General features: G+C 41.8%; 1 protein-coding gene across 2 annotated transcripts in view; it reads left to right on the forward strand.

Moving 5' to 3' along the window:
• The window catches only part of CAMLG (calcium modulating ligand), a 179,181-nt gene that overhangs the window by 125,675 nt on the left and 32,360 nt on the right, over positions 1-21,146 (forward strand). The gene's annotated exons all lie outside the window — the stretch shown is intronic.

Consider the following 21,146-nt stretch of genomic DNA (forward strand, 5'->3'; position numbering starts at 1 on the left):
TCTCTCTCTCTATTGTTCTGCTCTTTTTTTACTGTATTCTATTCTGCAGTGTTTTATTGTTATTGTTATTATGTTTTATCATGTTTGTTTTTCAGGTATGTAATTATTTATACTTTACTGTTTACTGTGCTTTATTGTTAACCATTTTTTTGTCTTCAGGTACGCCATTCACGACTTTGAGTGGTTATACCAGAATGATGCCTGCAGGTTTAGGTATCATCTTGGTATCATTCTTTTCAGCCAGCGGTCGGCTTTCATGTAAAAGCAATCCTAGCGGCTAATTAGCCTCTAGACTGCCTTTACAAGCCGTGGGAGGGAATGCCCCCCCCCCCACCGTCTTCCGTGTTTTTCTCTGGCTCTCCTGTCTCAACAGGGAACCTGAGAATGCAGCCGGTGATTCAGCCAGCTGACCATAGAGCTGATCAGAGACAAGAGTGGCTCCAAACATCTCTATGGCCTAAGAAACCGGAAGCTACGAGCATTTTATGACTTAGATTTCGCCGGATGTAAATAGCGCCATTGGGAAATTGGGGAAGCATTTTATCACACCGATCTTGGTGTGGTCAGATGCTTTGAAGGCAGAGGAGAGATCTAGGGTCTAATAGACCCCAATTTTTTCAAAAAAGAGTACCTGTCACTACCTATTGCTATCATAGGGGATATTTACATTCCCCGAGATAACAATAAAAATGATTTAAAAAAAAAAAAAATGAAAGGAACAGTTTAAAAATAAGATAAAAAAGCAAAAAAATAATAAAGAAAAAAAAAAAAAAAAAAAAAAAAGCACCCCTGTCGCCCCCTGCTCTTGCGCTAAGGCGAACGCAAGCGGCGGTCTGTCGTCAAACGTAAACAGCAATTGCACCATGCATGTGAGGTATCGCCGCGAAGGTCAGATCGAGGGCAGTAATTTTTGCAGTAGACCTCCTCTGCAAATCTAAAGTGGTAACCTGTAAAGGCTTTTAAAGGCTTTTAAAAATGTATTTATTTTGTTGCCACTGCACGTTTGTGCGCAATTGTAAAGCATGTCATGTTTGGTATCCATGTACTCGGTCTAAGATCATCTTTTTTATTTCATCAAACATTTGGGCAATATAGTGTGTTTTAGTGCATTAAAATTTAAAAAAGTGTGTTTTTTCCCCAAAAAATGCGTTTGAAAAATCGCTGCGCAAATACTGTGTGAAAAAAAAAAATGAAACACCCACCATTTTAATCTGTAGGGCATTTGCTTTAAAAAAATATATAATGTTTGGGGGTTCAAAGTAATTTTCTTGCAAAAAAAAAAAACTTTTTCATGTAAAAAATAAGTGTCAGAAAGGGCTTTGTCTTCAAGTGGTTAGAAGAGTGGGTGATGTGTGACATAAGCTTCTAAATGTTGTGCATAAAATGCCAGGACAGTTCAAAACCCCCCCCAAATGACCCCATTTTGGAAAGTAGACACCCCAAGCTATTTGCTGAGAGGCATGTCGAGTCCATGGAATATTTTATATTGCGACACAAGTTGCGGGAAAGAGACAAATTTTTTTTTTTTTTTTTTTTTTTTTGCACAAAGTTGTCACTAAATGATATATTGCTCAAACATGCCATGGGAATATGTGAAATTACACCCCAAAATACATTCTGCTGCTTCTCCTGAGTACGGGGATACCACATGTGTGAGACTTTTTGGGAGCCTAGCCGCGTACGGGACCCCGAAAACCAAGCACCGCCTTCAGGCTTTCTAAGGGCGTGAATTTTTGATTTCACTCTTCACTGCCTATCACAGTTTCGGAGGCCATGGAATGCCCAGGTGGCACAAAACCCCCCCAAATGACCCCATTTTGGAAAGTAGACACCCCAAGCTATTTGCTGAGAGGTATAGTGAGTATTTTGCAGACCTCACTTTTTGTCACAAAGTTTTGAAATTTGAAAAAAGAAAAAAAAAAAAAGTTTTTTCTTGTCTTTCTTCATTTTCAAAAACAAATGAGAGCTGCAAAATACTCACCATGCCTCTCAGCAAATAGCTTGGGGTGTCTACTTTCCAAAATGGGGTCATTTGGGGGGGTTTTGTGCCACCTGGGCATTCCATGGCCTCCGAAACGGTGTTAGGCAGTGAAGAGTAAAATCAAAAATTCACGCCCTTAAAAACGCTGAAGGCGGTGATTGGTTTTCGGGGTCCCGTACGCGGCTAGGCTCCCAAAAAGTCTCACACATGTGGTATCCCCGTACTCAGGAGAAGCAGCTAAATGTATTTTGGGGTGCAATTCCACATAGGCCCATGGCCTGTGTGAGCAATATATCATTTAGTGACAACTTTGTGCAAAAAAAAAAAAAAAAAAAAAAAAAAAGTGTCACTTTCCCGCAACTTGTGTCAAAATATAAAATATTCCATGGACTCAATATGCCTCTCAGCAAATAGCTTGGGGTGTCTACTTTCCAAAATGGGGTCATTTGGGGGGGGGTTGTGCCACCTGGGCATTCCATGGCCTCCGAAACTGTGATAGGCAGTGAAGAGTGAAATCAAAAAGTTACACCCTTAGAAATCCTGAAGGCGGTGATTGGTTTTCGGGGTCCCATACGCGGCTAGGCTCCCAAAAAGTCCCACACATGTGGTATCCCCGTACTCAGGAGAAGTAGCTGAATATATTTTGGGGTGCAATTCCACATAGGCCCATGGCCTGTGTGAGCAATATATCATTTAGTGACAACTTTTTGTAAATATTTTTTTTTTTTTTTTTTTTTGTCATTATTCAATCACTTGGGACAAAAAAAATAAATATTCAATGGGTTCAACATGCCTATCAGCAATTTCCTTGGGGTGTCTACTTTCCAAAATGGGGTCATTTGGGGGGGTTTTGTACTGCCCTGCCATTTTAGCACCTCAAGAAATGACATAGGCAGTCATAAACTAAAAGCTGTGTAAATTCCAGAAAATGTACCCTAGTTTGTAGACGCTATAACTTTTGCGCAAACCAATAAATATACGCTTATTGACATTTTTTTTACCAAAGACATGTGGCCGAATACATTTTGGCCTAAATGTATGACTAAAATTGAGTTTATTGGATTTTTTTTATAACAAAAAGTAGAAAATATCATTTTTTTTCAAAATTTTCGGTCTTTTTCCGTTTATAGCGCAAAAAATAAAAACTGCAGAGGTGATCAAATACCATCAAAAGAAAGCTCTATTTGTGGGAAGAAAAGGACGCAAATTTCGTTTGGGTACAGCATTGCATGACCGCGCAATTAGCAGTTAAAGCGACGCAGTGCCAAATTGGAAAAAGACCTCTGGTCCTTAGGCAGCATAATGGTCCGGGGCTCAAGTGGTTAAATAAACTTTTTTAATTATTTTAAAATCCCAAAGTGCATATAGTGCATTCAAGTGCAGTAAATTAAATCAAAAATAGCTGTCTGCAGCAGAACCTTTCAGTGTATCACAATCCACTCTCAGTAAATTAAACCCATAACGTGATCCCGCGCTACAGCAGAAATATAAAAAACTTTTCACTAAATAAATCGGTGAATCTGAAGTGTTTCTAGTTCACTAATTAACAAACAAAAGTGCAAGTGCAAAAAGATTCAGATTCATGGGGCATAAGATTCAGGAAATCATGCATAAGTAGTTCCAGCAGAGACAGTGGACAGGGAGACGTTTAAATCCAAAGAGTGAGCTCACGTCTCCCTGTCCACTGTCTCTGCTGGAACTACTTATGCATGATTTCCTTCTTTTGGACATTTTCAGATGACCTTTATTAAGAGACTACCATCACCCTGAATCTTATGCCCCATGAATCTGAATCTTTTTGCACTTGTACTTTTGTTTGTTAATTAGTGAATTAGAAACACTTCAGATTCACCGATTTATTTAGTGAAAAGTTTTTTATATTTCTGCTGTAGCGCGGGATCACGTTATGGGTTTAATATAGTGCTACTTTTGTTATCTTTATCCGCTCCCTCCCCCGTCTCCCTCCCTATCGGTCCTTCCCTTTATGTATGTTTATCTCTGCTATTTCTCCTTATGTTCGTTTATGGGTACAGAGCCACCACCAGCTCTGAGGTACAGTGCCTTACTTGGGGCTGTATATTGTTGTAAGTTTTCATCCCTTATAGTACTAGTTCTGTTGGACACACAGATCATTGATCAGTTTTTTTTTTAACACTTTTATTAAGTGTGTTTGCACATTTAACACATTTGCACCTTTTATATGATGTCTTAAAGTGACAGTACACCTTATTTTCATTCTATTTTTATTAACATACTTTGTCACATTGGTAACACTTAGTGCCAATCTTACTCCTATATAAATTGCTCATAGAACAGGACATCATCCCCAAAAGCAGACCATCTCCATACAGAGTCCTTTTAATATTGGGATTCAAGCGTATTTTATTAAGCAGTGGTTCGAGGGTGAGTGCAAAAATAAGGGGGGGGAGATGAGGGGTACAGCTGTCTCGTTCCACTACAAATGGGGAACGGACCCGAAAAGACTCCACCTTAACCCGAGCCCTATAAAATGACGCTATCTAGGTGAGCATATTGGGGCCTAAGCCCAGCCTGGCCAGTACCGCCCAGAGGTATACCCTATTGAATGCCTTTTCAACATCTGTAGAAAGCAGGAAACCGGGTGGATAGTCGGCTTGTGATCGGACCCATAAATCTGCTGGATAGCTCGATTAAATTTGTCCCGAGCTTCCCTCCCAGCGATAAACCCTGTTTGGTCAGGGTGGACTACTGTTGGCAAAATGGGTTTAAGGCAATTGGCCAAGATCCCTGCTAGTATTTTGATGTCTGTATTTAGGAGTGAAATCGGTCGGTAATTCTTGGATAGCGTGAACCTTTCCTTCCTTGGGGATGAACGTAATGTGGGCAAGCAGCGCCTCCTTGGGAGCACCAGTACCTGAGGCCAGGGAGTTAAAATAAGCACATATCGGACTGGAAAGGAGCGGGTGAAATAGTAGGCGTTTGTGAAGCCATCGGGGCCGTGTACTTCTCCCCTCCAGGAGGTCTTTGATAACCCCTGCCAATTCAGCCGGAGTAATGGGTGCTTCCAGTTGGTTGCTAACTTGGGTAGTGAGTTGTGGGGACTGAGTTCTTCTAGATACTGCAGGCTGTGTGGCTTTCTGGGCTTCTGTAGAGCCAGGTAGCGTGTCAGGGAGGTGGTAGAGTTTGGCATAATAGCCTCTAACAGCGGCAGCTATTTTAGAAAAGTGTACAACTGGGGAACATGTGGCCGTGTGGAGTTTATGGACATGACCCGATGCACGCTATCTTCTAAGGGCCCTGGCAAGCAGATTCTCACATTTATTCCTAAACTCATAGAACTTATGAGAGATGTGACGCAGTCAAGCCCGAATTCGAGTCTCCAATAGGTTAGCAAGCTACAGATGGAGAGACTGGATTTCTGCCACCAACTCGTGCGACATTTGTGTTTTAAGTTCCGCGGACTGGATTTTTATCAGAAGAGTCTGCAGTTCCCCATCCAGTGCCGCCTTTAGTTTAGAGGCCTGAGAGATCAGCTCCCCCCGAACCACTGCTTTATGTCCCTCTCAGCTGATGGCTAACCCCACATCGCTCATTGAGTTCTCTGTGAAAGATAGGGATATAGAGTCTAAAACCCACTGCAGTGCCACCACATCGTCCAGCAGGTTCTCATTCAGAGGCCAGGTCCATGACCTTTCATCCGGAAATGACGGGTACAAAGAAATAGAAACTGGGGCTTGATCCAAAATTGTAAGTGATCCAATTGACACACTGGAGAAAGACTCTAGGGAGAACTGATCCATCAGCAGTAAGTCAATACGAGTATAAACAGCATGAGTGGCCGAATAGTAGCTGAGGTCTTTATCAGTGGGGTGGAATACTCTCCAGCAGCCAACCAGATGGTAAGTATGTAGGGACTTCCTAAAATGCTTAAAGCTGAACGAGTGTGTAGAGTGACCCGAGGATGTGTCAAGCTGTGGATCAAGACTCACATTAAAATCCCTCCCCTCAAAATCAGCTGGCCTTCCCAAAAGGAAGAGAAGTCTTTTAAGACAGAATCCAGAAAAATAAGCCGTTGGGTATTTGGGGTTTACACAGCTGCAAAGGTGATTTTTACCTTCTAAAATGGTGCCCTTAAACACAAACCTGCCATTAGGGTCAACAAGGTGGTCTATCGAAACAAAAGGGCAGTGTTTGTCTACTGCTATGGCCACCCCTCCCGACTTGGGATGTGGGGAATTAATGAGGTACCTTTGGTTGTACAAATGGGTGAGGGCTGGGCGGCTGATTCAGTTTTAAAGTACAATAAAAGAACATGTTGCCCCCAAGGTCTTCGTCTCACGCCACCACAAAGGCCATGGACATTGTACGACAGTGGCGGTGCATCCATTAAGGACGCACGAGCGCCACCCCCTCTCTCAGGCCACCCCCTCTATGTAAAATGGATAGATTCATGGTCGCTGTAGCCACCCCCTATTCAGGCGTCCAGCCTCTTTTCGGACGCCTGGCATCTTAATTACAGTGGCGGGGGTGTTTTTTTTTTTTTTTTTTGAAGCACCCGATTAGAGCCATAGGCATTGCACTCGCAGTCCACCCAGGTGTGTTAGCAAATCAAATGAATATTTGCTTTTCAAACACTGAACTACCTCTCCACCAATCGGGAGGCGTGGATCTAATACCAGTCACCTGATTGGCTGAATGCAGAGGCGATCACATTGGCCTCCTAGCAGAACAGGAAAAGAGATGCAGGGAGGACACAGGAGCCATCGCCTCACCTGCGCTACCCGTCCCACAGCTCACCGCCATCAGCTGCTGCCTGACCCGCCACCACAATGGGGTAAGTTCCAGGCAGCCGATGGGCGGGGGTGGCAAAGTAGCTGCAAACGATGGACACAGTTGGCTGCATATGATGGCACAGTGGCTGCAATTTGTTTTTTTTTTCTCAGAATTTTTCAGTTCGTTTGCACCCCCCAAAAATTTTGAGCACCAGCCGCCACTGTATGATACTATCTTCAGGCCATGACGGAAGACAACTCTGGAGGCAACCAAGGCCTCTATTGGAGGTGGAGAGAGACTTGCAGTAGCCCGATCCATAAGTCAAAGTGCTGAGAAAACAACAAACATGAAAAAAAACTGGAAAACGACATAGAGAGTGGAAGAAGGAGCCATTTGTGCGCTTTATTTGCAAATGACTTGTTGCTGTTCATCACCTCCCCTCACACTGCTCTACCAAACTTATTGTCTCTTCTGAGCCATTTTAGAAAAATTTTGGGGCTCATGGTCAACCATGATAAATCGGAGGCGCTGAATATCAATTTGCCAATCTCGATTTTGTGGAGTAGCCAGACTCCATACCATTTTCAGTGGCAGCAGACATTCCTTCCCTATCTAGGAATCCGACTGACCCCCACCATCTCTTCTCTTTATAAAGCGATTTATCCAACTTTGTTTGCTAAGATTAGAGGATGTGCAGGCATGGTCTAATGTGAACCTGTAATGGATGGTAAAATCGCCTCAGTGAAGATGACAGTTCTACCTGGGTTACTATATTATTTTCGCACTTTGCCTATCCAGGTCCCTGTTCATGCCACGCTACAGTTTCAATCCAAAATCTTCCACTACATTTGGGGAACCAAAGGTTCCAGGATGGCTCGGGCCACAATGTATGCTTCTAAGGATTCAGACGGACTAGGCATGCCTGATTTTAGGAAATACTATGTGGCTGCACGGCTCGCCCAATTATGTCAATTTCATAGCTGACAATTTTGACCAGATTGGGTTTCTAGAGAGGCCCAGGCATGCTCTCCACTTACAATAGATCTTGTCCTTTTTGGATTCTACCAAAGCATTGTAAAGCTGTACTGTGCCCTACGCTCTCCCACCCATTACATGTGTGGGACACGAGCTGTAGGAGATGGTCTTTGCACTATACGCATATCCTGGTAGCTCCTATTTTTGGCAATCCCCTGTTTCCACCAGGTGTGCAACCTGAAAGGTTTGGCTGCTGGTTGAACAAGGGATTGTTTCATATAGGCAATTATCTCGATCATGGGGTCATAAGCCCCCCCTTCCTATTTCACGGGAAGTCTGGAGATTCCCCCTGGGAAGAGCTTCCATTTGCAACAAATTTACTACTTTCTTAAATGCTTGCAGAAGGAAAGCTCTGACTTAGCAGTCCAAACCGTGTTAGAAAACAGATGCATGCAGGATGCTGCTGTTCATGCTATACAAACTGTTTGTTGACTCCACTGCTAGATTATCTTACCAGGTAGAGTGGGAAAGGGATCTGTCCATGACACCTGAGGTGGAGGACTGGCGTAAATGGAGTACGCAAATCCAAAAGCTATCCTTAACAGCTTGCCGACCAGTGCACGACGATATACGTCGGCACAATGGCGCGGCTGTGCAAATGGGCGTACCTGTACGTCTCCTTTAAGACGCGGCATTGTGACCTTGCCCGCAGATCCCGCAGACTCGATGTCCGCCGGGGGCCCACGATTGTGTCACGGAGCGGAAGAACGGTGAGATGCCTTTTGTAAACAAGGCATTTCCCTGTTCTGCCTAGTTACATGACAGGGATCTACTGCTCATGTCAGTGGTAGCCCATCACACCCTAGGACACGCTTTACCCCTTGATCGCCCCCTAGTGTTTAACCCTTTCGCTGCCAGTGTAATTTATGCAGTAATCAGTGCATTTTTATAGCACTGATCGCTGTATAAATGACAATGGTCCCAAAATAGTGTCAAAAGTGCCCGATGTGTCCGCCATAATGTCGCAGTCACGATAAAAATCGCAGATCGCCGTCATTACTACTAAAAAAAAAAATGTATAATAAAAATTCCATAAATCTATCCCCTATTTTGTAGACGCTATAACTTTTGCGCAAATCAATCAATGTACGCTTATTGCGAAAAAAAAATTTTTATATTTTATTTTTACCAAAAATATGTAGAAGAATACATATCGGCCTAAACTGAGAGAGAAATTTTTGGGTTTTTTAATATATATATAAAATAAGTAAAAAATATTGCTTTTTTTTCAAAATTGTCGCTCTTTTTTTCTTATCGTACATCACGGGACACAGAGCAATAGTAGTTACTATGAGGGTTATACGCCACCTTCAGGTGATGGACACTGGCATATATAACCCCTCCCACTACTGGGAATACCTCAGTTTTTTCGCCAGTGTCTAAGGTGTTGGTCATGAGTAAAGATGTGCTGTGCAGAGCTCCACTGGAACAATCCTTGCTGGGGCCAGCTATGCAGCCGGATCCATTCAAGGTGTCTTTTAGGCCAAATTGAATGGTGCACGGGTCTCGTATCTGAAGAAACAAGAGTTTGCTTGTAAACGCTTCTCTTTTTAGAGAGCTGGACCCCGGGATCCAGTACTTTTGGTATTTTAAGGCCATAAAGTTTTACTGGCGGGGTGCTATTACAGGTCCAGGAATGTGGGTTCCCTGAGGGTCCCCGGTTCCTGAAGGTTTAACGGAACCCACCGTGAAGGGTGAAGATTGGGTCTGTTGGTTTTACCACAGAAAACCCTGCGGCGGGAAAAGAAAGAGTTTTCTAAGAAATTTTTGAATTTTTTTTTAAATGAAATGTCTCCTTTAAGAAGTAAATGTTGTCATGACTAAGTGTCATCACTGGGGGCTGTATGGAGCACGTACCTTCTCATGCTTCCTCAAGAGATCACGCTGTGTCAGGAGCAGCAAGCTGCTGTTCTCCAGCTAGCAGGCAGACCTCCGGTAAGTCTGGGGGGGTTTTCTTCACCAGACACCCCCCACCTGGGCTGTACTCTCCCCCTCTTCATGAGGCTGAGCATTAGGAGAGAGCTGAAAAAAAAAAAAGATCAGTAATGCCGTTTTTTTCTTTCGCCACCCCTACTTTGCGGCTTCCAGGTCTCCTCCTCACCATTCCTCCCTCACAAAATGATCCCGTAGGATCAGAGGCCCGCGCGGGAAAACTTTTTTAAAAAGAAAGAGAAGGGGGGGCTGAATGTGACGGAGGGGGCGTAGCTTAGTGCGGCATTGGCGTCCTCCAACATCCAACGCGGGAATGTGCTTTTAAAGCTCCATTTGTGCTGCTGCAAGCTGACGGAGAGACACAAGAGCAGAGGGGCATGAAAGAGGTTCGGTGATACAGGCATTTCCTATTGACACATTTACTATTGCATCAGGCTGAGCATTAATAGCAGCGGCAGTGGCTGGACTATTGCTCAAGCAGTGGATATGTTCCTTCTGGTAGAACCTCTGCTTCGTGCATCAGGCTATGGTCGTAAGGGGGGGGTAAAACACCTCAAAAAGGACTAGAAAGACTTCTACAGCCACAAAAAAGCCTAGAACCATCTCAAAAAAGATGGCACCCTCCCCTGAGAGTTCTGAAGTGGCTGGTCAGAGTGAGCCATCAGGGCCGTTGGGTGTTGCAGCTGCTCTTAACACTGCAGCCCCTGTATATATTATGAAGAGGTTTTTTCCTTAACCATTTTAGGCTTGGAGCAAAAGATTAATGCTTTAATCGCATCCCAGTGTGTGACTAAATGCGATAGGTCCCCTTCCATTACCCAGGACCTTCAAACTGAGGAACAGGGGGCAAGAGATATGAATTTTTCTCAGGGGACCAGGAAGAAGCTGACAACTCCTCTTCTGAAGAGTCAAATATGGAAGGATCAGGTTCACAATCTGAAAGAATAATGGTACAATCTCTTACTGAATTGGTCCGCTCCACATTCATGCTGCCATTAGCTGAGTCAGTCGATGAGCCCACTTCTTGTTTGGGTTCACTAAAGCCTCCCCAGGCTATTCATGCTTTTCCTATCCATTCATTGTTAAAAAGCTTATGTATTCTGAGTGGGAGCACCCAGATAAAGTTTTTTCCTCCAAGAAAGTTTTCAACACTTTATCCTGTGGAGGAAGAGTTTAATAAGAAATGGGAGATTCCAGCAATTGATGCTGCTATATCCTCTGTGAATAAAACTTTAACTTGTCCGGTAGACAATGCTCAAATGCTGAAGGATCCAACAGATAAGAAGTTGGAATTCCTAGTTAAAAACAATATTTCTCTGACTGGTTCACTGGTTCAGCCTGTGCTGGCAGCGATCGGTGTATGTCAGTGCTTAAAAGACCAGTTTAAACAGGTGCTTAATATTAATCCTGATCAACAGGCCCAAGATTTGGCCGGGATACCAGGGGCATTATGTTTTACAATAGACGTTATGAGAGATTCTATTCACCAGGCCTCACAACTTATGCTCGGCTGGTGCATGTGCAGAGTTCTATGGTTGAAAGATTGGTCAGCCGAAGCGCCATGCAAAAAGCTCTTGGCTAGTTTTCCATTTTGCGGTGAACGGCTGTTTGGGGACGATCTGGATAAATACATCCAAAGAATTTCTAATGGGAAAAGTTCCCTTTTTGCCAGTTAAGAAGAGGTTTAAGCGTTTTTCTTTTAAACAAGCTTCTTCTCCAGTGCCAGGAGCATCAGCCTCCAGGCAGTCACAACAGCCTCCAGCGTCAAGTTCAAGAGGTAAACCTCAGGGTCAACCCCAGGGACAAAAGGGGACCTGGGGAGGGAAACCCATAGAACATGTTACTAAAACCTCCTTATGAAGGGGCGCGCTCGCTCGAGTAGGGGAAAAACTTCTGCAGTTCTCAAGGGTCTGGCAGGAACAGTGTTGAGACAAATGGGTGGCTTCCTCAATATCTCTAGGATACAAACTAGAGTTCCGAGAGTTCCAGTCTCCTCGTTTTCTCAGATCAAAAGTTCCCAGAGATCCAGAAAAAAAGTCTTTCTAGCTTTCTAGCGAAGGTTAGGGTTTTATTCAAACCTTTTCACGGTAGCAAAACCAAACGGGGGTGTGAGACCCATTTTAGATCTCAAAGATCTAAACTCAGTTTTTGAATATCCGCTCTTTTTTGCATGGAGTCAATCCGATCAGTGGTCTCCATTCTACAAGGTGGAGAACTGCTAGCGTCAATCGACATCAAGGATGCTTACCTCCATGTACCTACTGTTCCCGCTCACCAGAAATATCTACGCTTTGAGATAGAAAATCTTCATTTTCCGTTTGTAGCTCTGCCTTTCGGTCTAGCTACCGCACCTCGAGTGTTTACAAAGGTCTTGGCTCCCCCTTTAGCCAGATTAAGGGATCGGGGTATAAAGATTCTAGCTTACTTAGACGATCTGTGGTTCGTCTAAGTAAATGGTCCAGTTTATTGAGGCCCCAACTAGGAATGAAGCTCTATTGGACCTGGTAATCTCAAACCATGCAGAGCTTATTACTAATATCCAGATAAAGGAACACCTGGGTAGCAGTGATCATAACATGATTTCATTTGATGTTAGCTGTAAACAAGAAATACATACAGGAAAGATAAAAACACTTAACTTCAAGAGAGCAATTTTTCCAAGGATGATGGCTGCTCTCCAGGATTTAGACATGGGAGGGAATATTTGCATTGATAAACACAGAACAGAAATGGGAATTCTTCAAAAAGACTGTTTGGGACCTCACTGCAAAGTATATTCCCATGGGCAATATGTTTAAAAGGCTAAAAACAAAACCTATGTGGCTCACGGCCAAAGTTAAAAAAAGCTATAAACATAAAAAAAGCTATAAACAATAAGAGAAGAGCTTTTAAAAAATATAAAAATGAAGGAACACTAGTGTCGTTTAAGGATTATCAAAGGGATCCGCGCTTAGGATAAGTGTGACTGCTGCCTCCCTATAATAAAGTCCCACCTGGGTGAAACCCAATCAAAGTATTAAAACGTAAAAAGGGAAATGGCGCTGTACTTACTAACAAAACATATGTGTATGTAACTATTGATGGTGTGTTCACCACCAAATAAACATATATATGTATAATCATATACATAAGGTGTACAAACTGTGTATAAACAGCAGAGACCAAGTACTACCTAGCACATGAAAAAGTGACTTGTGCTTAAATTATAATACTATTAGGATATAGGGAGGACAGAGATACTCAACTGTAAGCACCACATCCTATGATTAAATACTAAACAAGGAATAAGGGCTAAATTGCCCGAAGGAAGGGGAAGAGGACTTTTAAGGTGCTATTTACATCAAAGATATAGTCACAAATTCTGTACAATCATATTAAAAAAATGAAAATTTTATTGAATTAAGATTAAAATATTTATGTCTCACATGGAGAGTGGGACATGCTTTTAAGAACAATATGACATAGATGATATCACCCAAAATTATTCACATTGGACAATACAACATAAAGCAACTACTTAAAGGTGCCATGACAATCTGCCGCTCGACATGTTTCGCTCTAATACGAGCTTCTTCAGGAGTTTACAGGCTATGATTGTAGTGGACTCTATAATAATGGGAGAATAAACAATAATCAATACATGCGTTTAAACATATTAAAGATATATCCAGTAAATGAATAAACTGGTTTATCAGAACAGAGATTGATACAGAACATATAAATGCATACACATGAATAGAAGTTTGGGGACCAAACAATTCTAATATATATGGGAAGTCAAAGTTTATATATCTTACCAGGCTGTAATGCATCAAAGCGACATAAATATTCCAATAGAGTAACAGATTAGAGCTGATTTCAAACCGGGGAGTTCTCACATATATATAGGGACATCGCTGCCATAGTATGACCACAGGGGAACATAAAGTTATATAATGGCCCTTTGAAAAATATAAAAAACAAATTCGGAATTAATCGGGGAGGAGATATGGGAGAGGGGAAATCAAATTCCAAAACATCCATGTTTGATTTATGGGGTAAATTATCTAAGGTAGAACCAATTAAAAGTATTTACCTAAAGCATAAAAGTATCCCGGTAAATGTAAGTCAGATGGATAAGGCTAGATACCCTGGTTTCATCAAACTAGTCATGGGTGACTACACAGACGATAACCAACCGCGATATTTTCTGAGTGGAAAGAAAAATACAATACAAAGGACCATTAAGGTTCCACAAGTGCAGCTTACTGTCAACTGGCAGCAATGCTGCAGAGAGAGAGAACTTACTTTATGGGCAGTAGTCCGGCATGCAGGCTTGAGAGAGCTTCACGCTGCCTCCATTGAACAGCGCCGGTAGCAGAACAGTGGGCGGTGTATGACCGCCTTTATATACCCCCATCGCGGCGGCGTCTGATTTCGCCGCCGGGATGCGGACGCTAGTTGAGGCTGGCTGCGTCATGACCTGGGGGGAGGAGGAACGCGGCGGCGTCATTCAGACGTCCGTAACGTACCAAGAGCGTAGTGCGCATGTCTATAGATTTTTTGAGCCTGTGAAGCATCCGGGCGCCCAAAGCGCCATATTGGTAGAGGGAAAGAGAAAGGTATAAATAACTAGAACTAGGCTGAAGCATACAGCCTATCCAAAAACCAATAGTTCTAAATAGAGGCTCATATGCATCATTTATAGATATAAAAAACACCCCATCTAATGCCGCAACCAGAATCAATTCAATAGGGCCACCACCCTGGGGACGATTGGTTCTACATCCCCAATGGTGGGTGCCCCGGGCGTCCGTGTGGTCTAAATTGACAGAGATGAACCCGATATGAGAATATTCCCGGGAAATTGTTGCCAATCATAAAAAATGGAAACAAAGGCAAGTTTTTTTGAAAAAAACAAGAACAAAAGGACTTTTTTTGAAAGATCCTTAGTAGATGTTTGTAATAACAGCCTGCAAGAGTATAGCACAAATAAATCAGTGGAGATTCAATGATATCAAGTATAACATACAAAAATGTATATGGTCATAATCTAGTTATTGCTGGATATTTTAACATAGCTTATACATATATGTGACGCCATATCAGTACAGCGTTGAAAATACTGAATATAATTAATATTTTAACATGGGTTAAACATATGTGTGGCGCCAAATCAGTACAGCATTGAAAATACTAAATATAATTAATGACCTACAAAAAGGGAAAAAAAAGAGAAGAAAAAAGAAGAAAAGACAAAGAAAAACCAAAAGGAATTTTTTAAGAAATCAAAGAATATTTTTTGTTATTTAATTGCACTGTTGTGTTGTATTTGGACAACCAAAGAATAGAAAGCCAAAAAATGGAAAAAGGGGGGAAGAACAACACGGCCATGACTAGGCTGGGGATGCCCCAGCTTTCAAAGAAATGACTTAAAACTGAACGCATCGTTCATGCCTGGATGCTGGAGAGCTGACAACTCGTGTATCCAGCGTGCCTCCTTTTGGAGGAGGAGCCTGTCATAGTCTCCCCCTCTCACACCCGGAGGAATATGTTCCAAGGCAAAAAAGTGTAAACAATTAGCGTCAAAGTTATGTTGCAGGCCGACATGACGACTGATGGGGGTCTCCTTTCTTTTTTTCTGTATAAGGGAAACATGATCCCTAATACGGCAGAAAAAGGGTCTCTTTGTCTTCCCGATATAAAACATCTTACATTCACATAACATAATGTATACTATACCGATGGATTGACATGTTACTGCAAATCTTGGTTTGAACATATGCCCATTGGGCAGCAAGAGACTACGAGTAGCTAAAATATATCTGCAGTAGGAGCATTGATGGCAAGGTCTACTTCCCCTATCAGCCTCTTTAATTTTTGCACTGTGGCTTTCATAATGGCTGTGTACAAGTGAATCTCTCAGGGATCGACAACGTCTGAAAGTAATCTCCGGATATGGATTTAGATGTTTGGCCACCTTTTCGTCTCCCATTAATAAGTACCAATACTTATTAAGGATATCACGTGTTTGTTGATGTTGACTAGAGTAAGTAGTGATGAGCCTGACACCCGGATTCGATTTTTTAAAACTGGTGTTATGTAAAAGAGAAGCTCTATTTTGATTTTTTAGCTCTGAGATATGCTTTTTTAAGGCATTTTTTGCTATATCCTCGGTTAAGGAAGCGTGAACGTAAACATTTAGCTTCCCTTTCGAAGTCAGACTCATCACTGCAGTTGCGTTTTGCTCGTAGATATTGCCCATAGGGCACGCTCGTGATAAGAGGAACTGGGTGGGAACTGGTGGCGTGCAGCAGGGAATTGCCCGCAGAAGGTTTACGGTATAAAGTTGTTCTGATGTTACCATCAGGTTTGACTATAATTTGGGTATCCAAAAAGGTCAAACTGGATTGACTAAATTCAACGGTGAATTTGAGATTAAATCTATTAATTTTTAAGCTTTCCAAAAAAGACAGAAGAAGATCTTTAGAACCCACCCATATAAAAAAAATGTCGTCAATAAATCTCCTCCATAGAGGGATTTGTTCCATATATTGCTGCATGTCATCTCTGGAAAATAATTCCAGTTCCCACCCCCCCAGATACAGGTTGGCATAGGAGGGGGCACATTTGGTCCCCATAGCCACCCCCTGGGATCCGCCAAATAGGAAGATGTTATTGGAGAGGACAAACAGCAACAACTTCAAAATAAATTCATTGTATTGAGAAGATATCTCATGATTTTGAAAGAGAAAGTCTTTGACAACTTCCACCCCCTGTTGGTGGGGAATAGAGTTGTATAAGGCCTCCACGTCGAGGGCTACCAGCCACGCGTCCCCGGGAAGGGATATCCCATCGAGGGCGCGTAGCAGGTCATTGGTGTCCTGAAGGTAGGACACCAAACCCTCGACGTGGGGCCTCAGGAAGTCATCAATCAATTGGCTGGCTGTCTCAGTGAGACTGCCATTACCAGAGACAATCGGGCGGCCTGGGGGTTTGGTCTGACTCTTATGAATTTTAGGGAGAGCATACATTGTGGGTATTCTCGGAGATGTAACATTTAGAAACTCCCAGGTGGACTTATTAATAAGACCACTGTGATAAGCCGAGCCTATTAGGTGTTGGTAACGATTATTGGTTAAAGTAACGTGAGTTGATGATACCTTCCGGTACCATTCATGGTTCTGGACAATGGCCAACACCATAGACTCGTATTGGCCCCTGTCCATCACCACTAGGTTACCACCCTTATCGGCAGGCTTAATAATAATGCTTTGATTTGATTGTAGGGATTTCAAGGCATTAATTTGAGAGGGAGTCAAATTGGTTTGGGAAATGTTTCTCCATTTGGTATTCATAATCTCCTTGGTGACTTGGTTAGTAAACGCCCATACGTTGGGATTGCCTTGCAGGGCAGGGAACTTGGAGGATTTAGGTTTACAGTTACGGGGTGTGGCAGTTATCGAAAGGTGAGGATGGACCAATGGAGGTGGGGGGTCGACAGCCGTTTCGAGGGCAAGGGCCTCGAGTAGGTCTGTTTCATTGATCCCCCCCTCCTCCCACAGCTCCATTAGGTCCTCCATAGCCTTAATATCATTAATGGACATGTCCTTCCAGAGAGGGTTGTCCAGAGAAGAGCTCTGGATGGATGGAGGTGGCCTATCATAAAGAATTTTAAACATGAGTTTCCTCGAGAATAGATTAAGATCTTTTATCAATTCAAAAGGGTCCACATTTCGCGTAGGGCAAAAGGTAAGACCCAGTTGTAATACGGAAATTTCTTCTGCCGACAGAGGGCAGGAGGAGATATTGATCACCTCGAGTTGGCTTTCTGGGGTTTGGGGTTCCCCAAGTCCGAACTCATGGTTCTTTTGGGATCCGACATCGTCTGTGTGAAGATCGGGGCAGGACGAAAATCCTGTTGCGAGGGAAAAGTGTTAACATTACTTACCGCGGTGCATGAACCAGTGGTTGGTGCGCAAGTAGTAGTGCAAGTATTAAGAAGAGGTTCAGAATGTGTCGGTGCGCTGGCGAGTGAACTTTTATTCGCACCCGCTCGAGTGACTATAGGTGTCCTAGGGTTAGGCGTACGTCTAACTGTACCCGTAGGTGCATTTTCTCTAGAGTGTTTAGAATTCGATGAATCCTGAGTTCTGGTGAGCCGAGTGAATTCTTGTGCCTGTAGTGAAGAAACAGAGGAAAAAGATGAATCAGAGTCACTGGGTTCACTATTTGCCTGTTTAGTTTGACGTTTTTGATTATTGCGTTTTTTCCTTCTATAATTATTTGATGACCAATTATAGGCTTGTTTATTGTCATACGCTAGTTTGTCTCTAATGTATTTTTTTTCCTTTGTTTTTAAAACTTCTGTTACATAAATCTCTAAATTTGTTTTGAGTTCATTTTCACGTGTGGGAAAAAGGCCATCCGTGACAATTGCTGAATTGTCAAGGTATAGCTTCTCAATTTCCTTATCTATAAGGGACAACTCGGCAGCATAATGTTTGCATAGGAGCTCCATCATTTTTTTGGAGCAACTCTGCAAATTCTCCTCCCATTCAAGTTTAAATTCTGGCTCCAACTGGGTGATGGTGGGAAATATCTGAATTCTCAGACCCCAGGGAGAGATGTTCTCTTCAGTATATTTCAAGAAGTACCATTTGTTCCAAAATAGTCTTGATTTCTTCTCGAGCATGCGTTGCAGTCTCGAGAAAAAACGTTCCATAGATAAACCTCCACCTAAGGTGTTTTGTGATTTATGGATATGGTCCATTAAGCCATCAAAGGCATTTCCACAGTAATTGGCCATTATTAAAGATTAGTTGGTACAGAGTAGATCAGCCCCAAATGAAAGTGGCTAGGGAAACCCAATTTACAGGCAAACACCTGGGCTAAATAATATCAATCAGAAATGATATAATGTATGGTAATGAAAAGAGGATTAGAAAGATGAAAAAAGAAAAGGAAAAGAATTTATCATTGAGCAACAAATTCCACTGAGTATCTGTTACTAGACAAATCCAAAAATTGGATAAACCAGTGAGTATATCTGTCCAAAAAAGATGAAGGGTGGGTAACACCCCAAATAACACTATTAGGATATAGGGAGGACAGAGATACTCAACTGTAAGCACCACATCCTATGATTAAATACTAAACAAGGAATAAGGGCTAAATTGCCCGAAGGAAGGGGAAGAGGACTTTTAAGGTGCTATTTACATCAAAGATATAGTCACAAATTCTGTACAATCATATTAAAAAAATGAAAATTTTATTGAATTAAGATTAAAATATTTATGTCTCACATGGAGAGTGGGACATGCTTTTAAGAACAATATGACATAGATGATATCACCCAAAATTATTCACATTGGACAATACAACATAAAGCAACTACTTAAAGGTGCCATGACAATCTGCCGCTCGACATGTTTCGCTCTAATACGAGCTTCTTCAGGAGTTTACAGGCTATGATTGTAGTGGACTCTATAATAATGGGAGAATAAACAATAATCAATACATGCGTTTAAACATATTAAAGATATATCCAGTAAATGAATAAACTGGTTTATCAGAACAGAGATTGATACAGAACATATAAATGCATACACATGAATAGAAGTTTGGGGACCAAACAATTCTAATATATATGGGAAGTCAAAGTTTATATATCTTACCAGGCTGTAATGCATCAAAGCGACATAAATATTCCAATAGAGTAATCAGACGCCGCCGCGATGGGGGTATATAAAGGCGGTCATACACCGCCCACAGTTCTGCTACCGGCGCTGTTCAATGGAGGCAGCGTGAAGCTCTCTCAAGCCTGCATGCCGGACTACTGCCCATAAAGTAAGTTCTCTCTCTCTGCAGCATTGCTGCCAGTTGACAGTAAGCTGCACTTGTGGAACCTTAATGGTCCTTTGTATTGTATTTTTCTTTCCACTCAGAAAATATCGCGGTTGGTTATCGTCTGTGTAGTCACCCATGACTAGTTTGATGAAACCAGGGTATCTAGCCTTATCCATCTGACTTACATTTTCCGGGATACTTTTATGCTTTAGGTAAATACTTTTAATTGGTTCTACCTTAGATAATTTACCCCATAAATCAAACATGGATGTTTTGGAATTTGATTTCCCCTCTCCCATATCTCCTCCCCGATTAATTCCGAATTTGTTTTTTATATTTTTCAAAGGGCCATTATATAACTTTATGTTCCCCTGTGGTCATACTATGGCAGCAATGTCCCTATATATATGTGAGAACTCCCCGGTTTGAAATCAGCACTAATCTGTTACTCTATTGGAATATTTATGTCGCTTTGATGCATTACAGCCTGGTAAGATATATAAACTTTGACTTCCCATATATATTAGAATTGTTTGGTCCCCAAACTTCTATTCATGTGTATGCATTTATATGTTCTGTATCAATCTCTGTTCTGATAAACCAGTTTATTCATTTACTGGATATATCTTTAATATGTTTAAACGCATGTATTGATTATTGTTTATTCTCCCATTATTATAGAGTCCACTACAATCATAGCCTGTAAACTCCTGAAGAAGCTCGTATTAGAGCGAAACATGTCGAGCGGCAGATTGTCATGGCACCTTTAAGTAGTTGCTTTATGTTGTATTGTCCAATGTGAATAATTTTGGGTGATATCATCTATGTCATATTGTTCTTAAAAGCATGTCCCACTCTCCATGTGAGACATAAATATTTTAATCTTAATTCAATAAAATTTTCATTTTTTTAATATGATTGTACAGAATTTGTGACTATATCTTTGATGTAAATAGCACCTTAAAAGTCCTCTTCCCCTTCCTTCGGGCAATTTAGCCCTTATTCCTTGTTTAGTATTTAATCATAGGATGTGGTGTTTACAGTTGAGTATCTCTGTCCTCCCTATATCCTAATAGTGTTATTTGGGGTGTTACCCACCCTTCATCTTTTTTGGACAGATATACTCACTGGTTTATCCAATTTTTGGATTTGTCTAGTAACAGATACTCAGTGGAATTTGTTGCTCAATGATAAATTCTTTTCCTTTTCTTTTTTCATCTTTCTAATCCTCTTTTCATTACCATACATTATATCATTTCTGATTGATATTATTTAGCCCAGGTGTTTGCCTGTAAATTGGGTTTCCCTAGCCACTTTCATTTGGGGCTGATCTACTCTGTACCAACTAATCTTTAATAATGGCCAATTACTGTGGAAATGCCTTTGATGGCTTAATGGACCATATCCATAAATCACAAAACACCTTAGGTGGAGGTTTATCTATGGAACGTTTTTTCTCGAGACTGCAACGCATGCTCGAGAAGAAATCAAGACTATTTTGGAACAAATGGTACTTCTTGAAATATACTGAAGAGAACATCTCTCCCTGGGGTCTGAGAATTCAGATCTTTCCCACCATCACCCAGTTGGAGCCAGAATTTAAACTTGAATGGGAGGA

This window comes from Aquarana catesbeiana, linkage group LG03, assembly GCF_042186555.1.
Source record: "Aquarana catesbeiana isolate 2022-GZ linkage group LG03, ASM4218655v1, whole genome shotgun sequence".
In the NCBI taxonomy this organism is placed as follows: domain Eukaryota; kingdom Metazoa; phylum Chordata; class Amphibia; order Anura; family Ranidae; genus Aquarana; species Aquarana catesbeiana.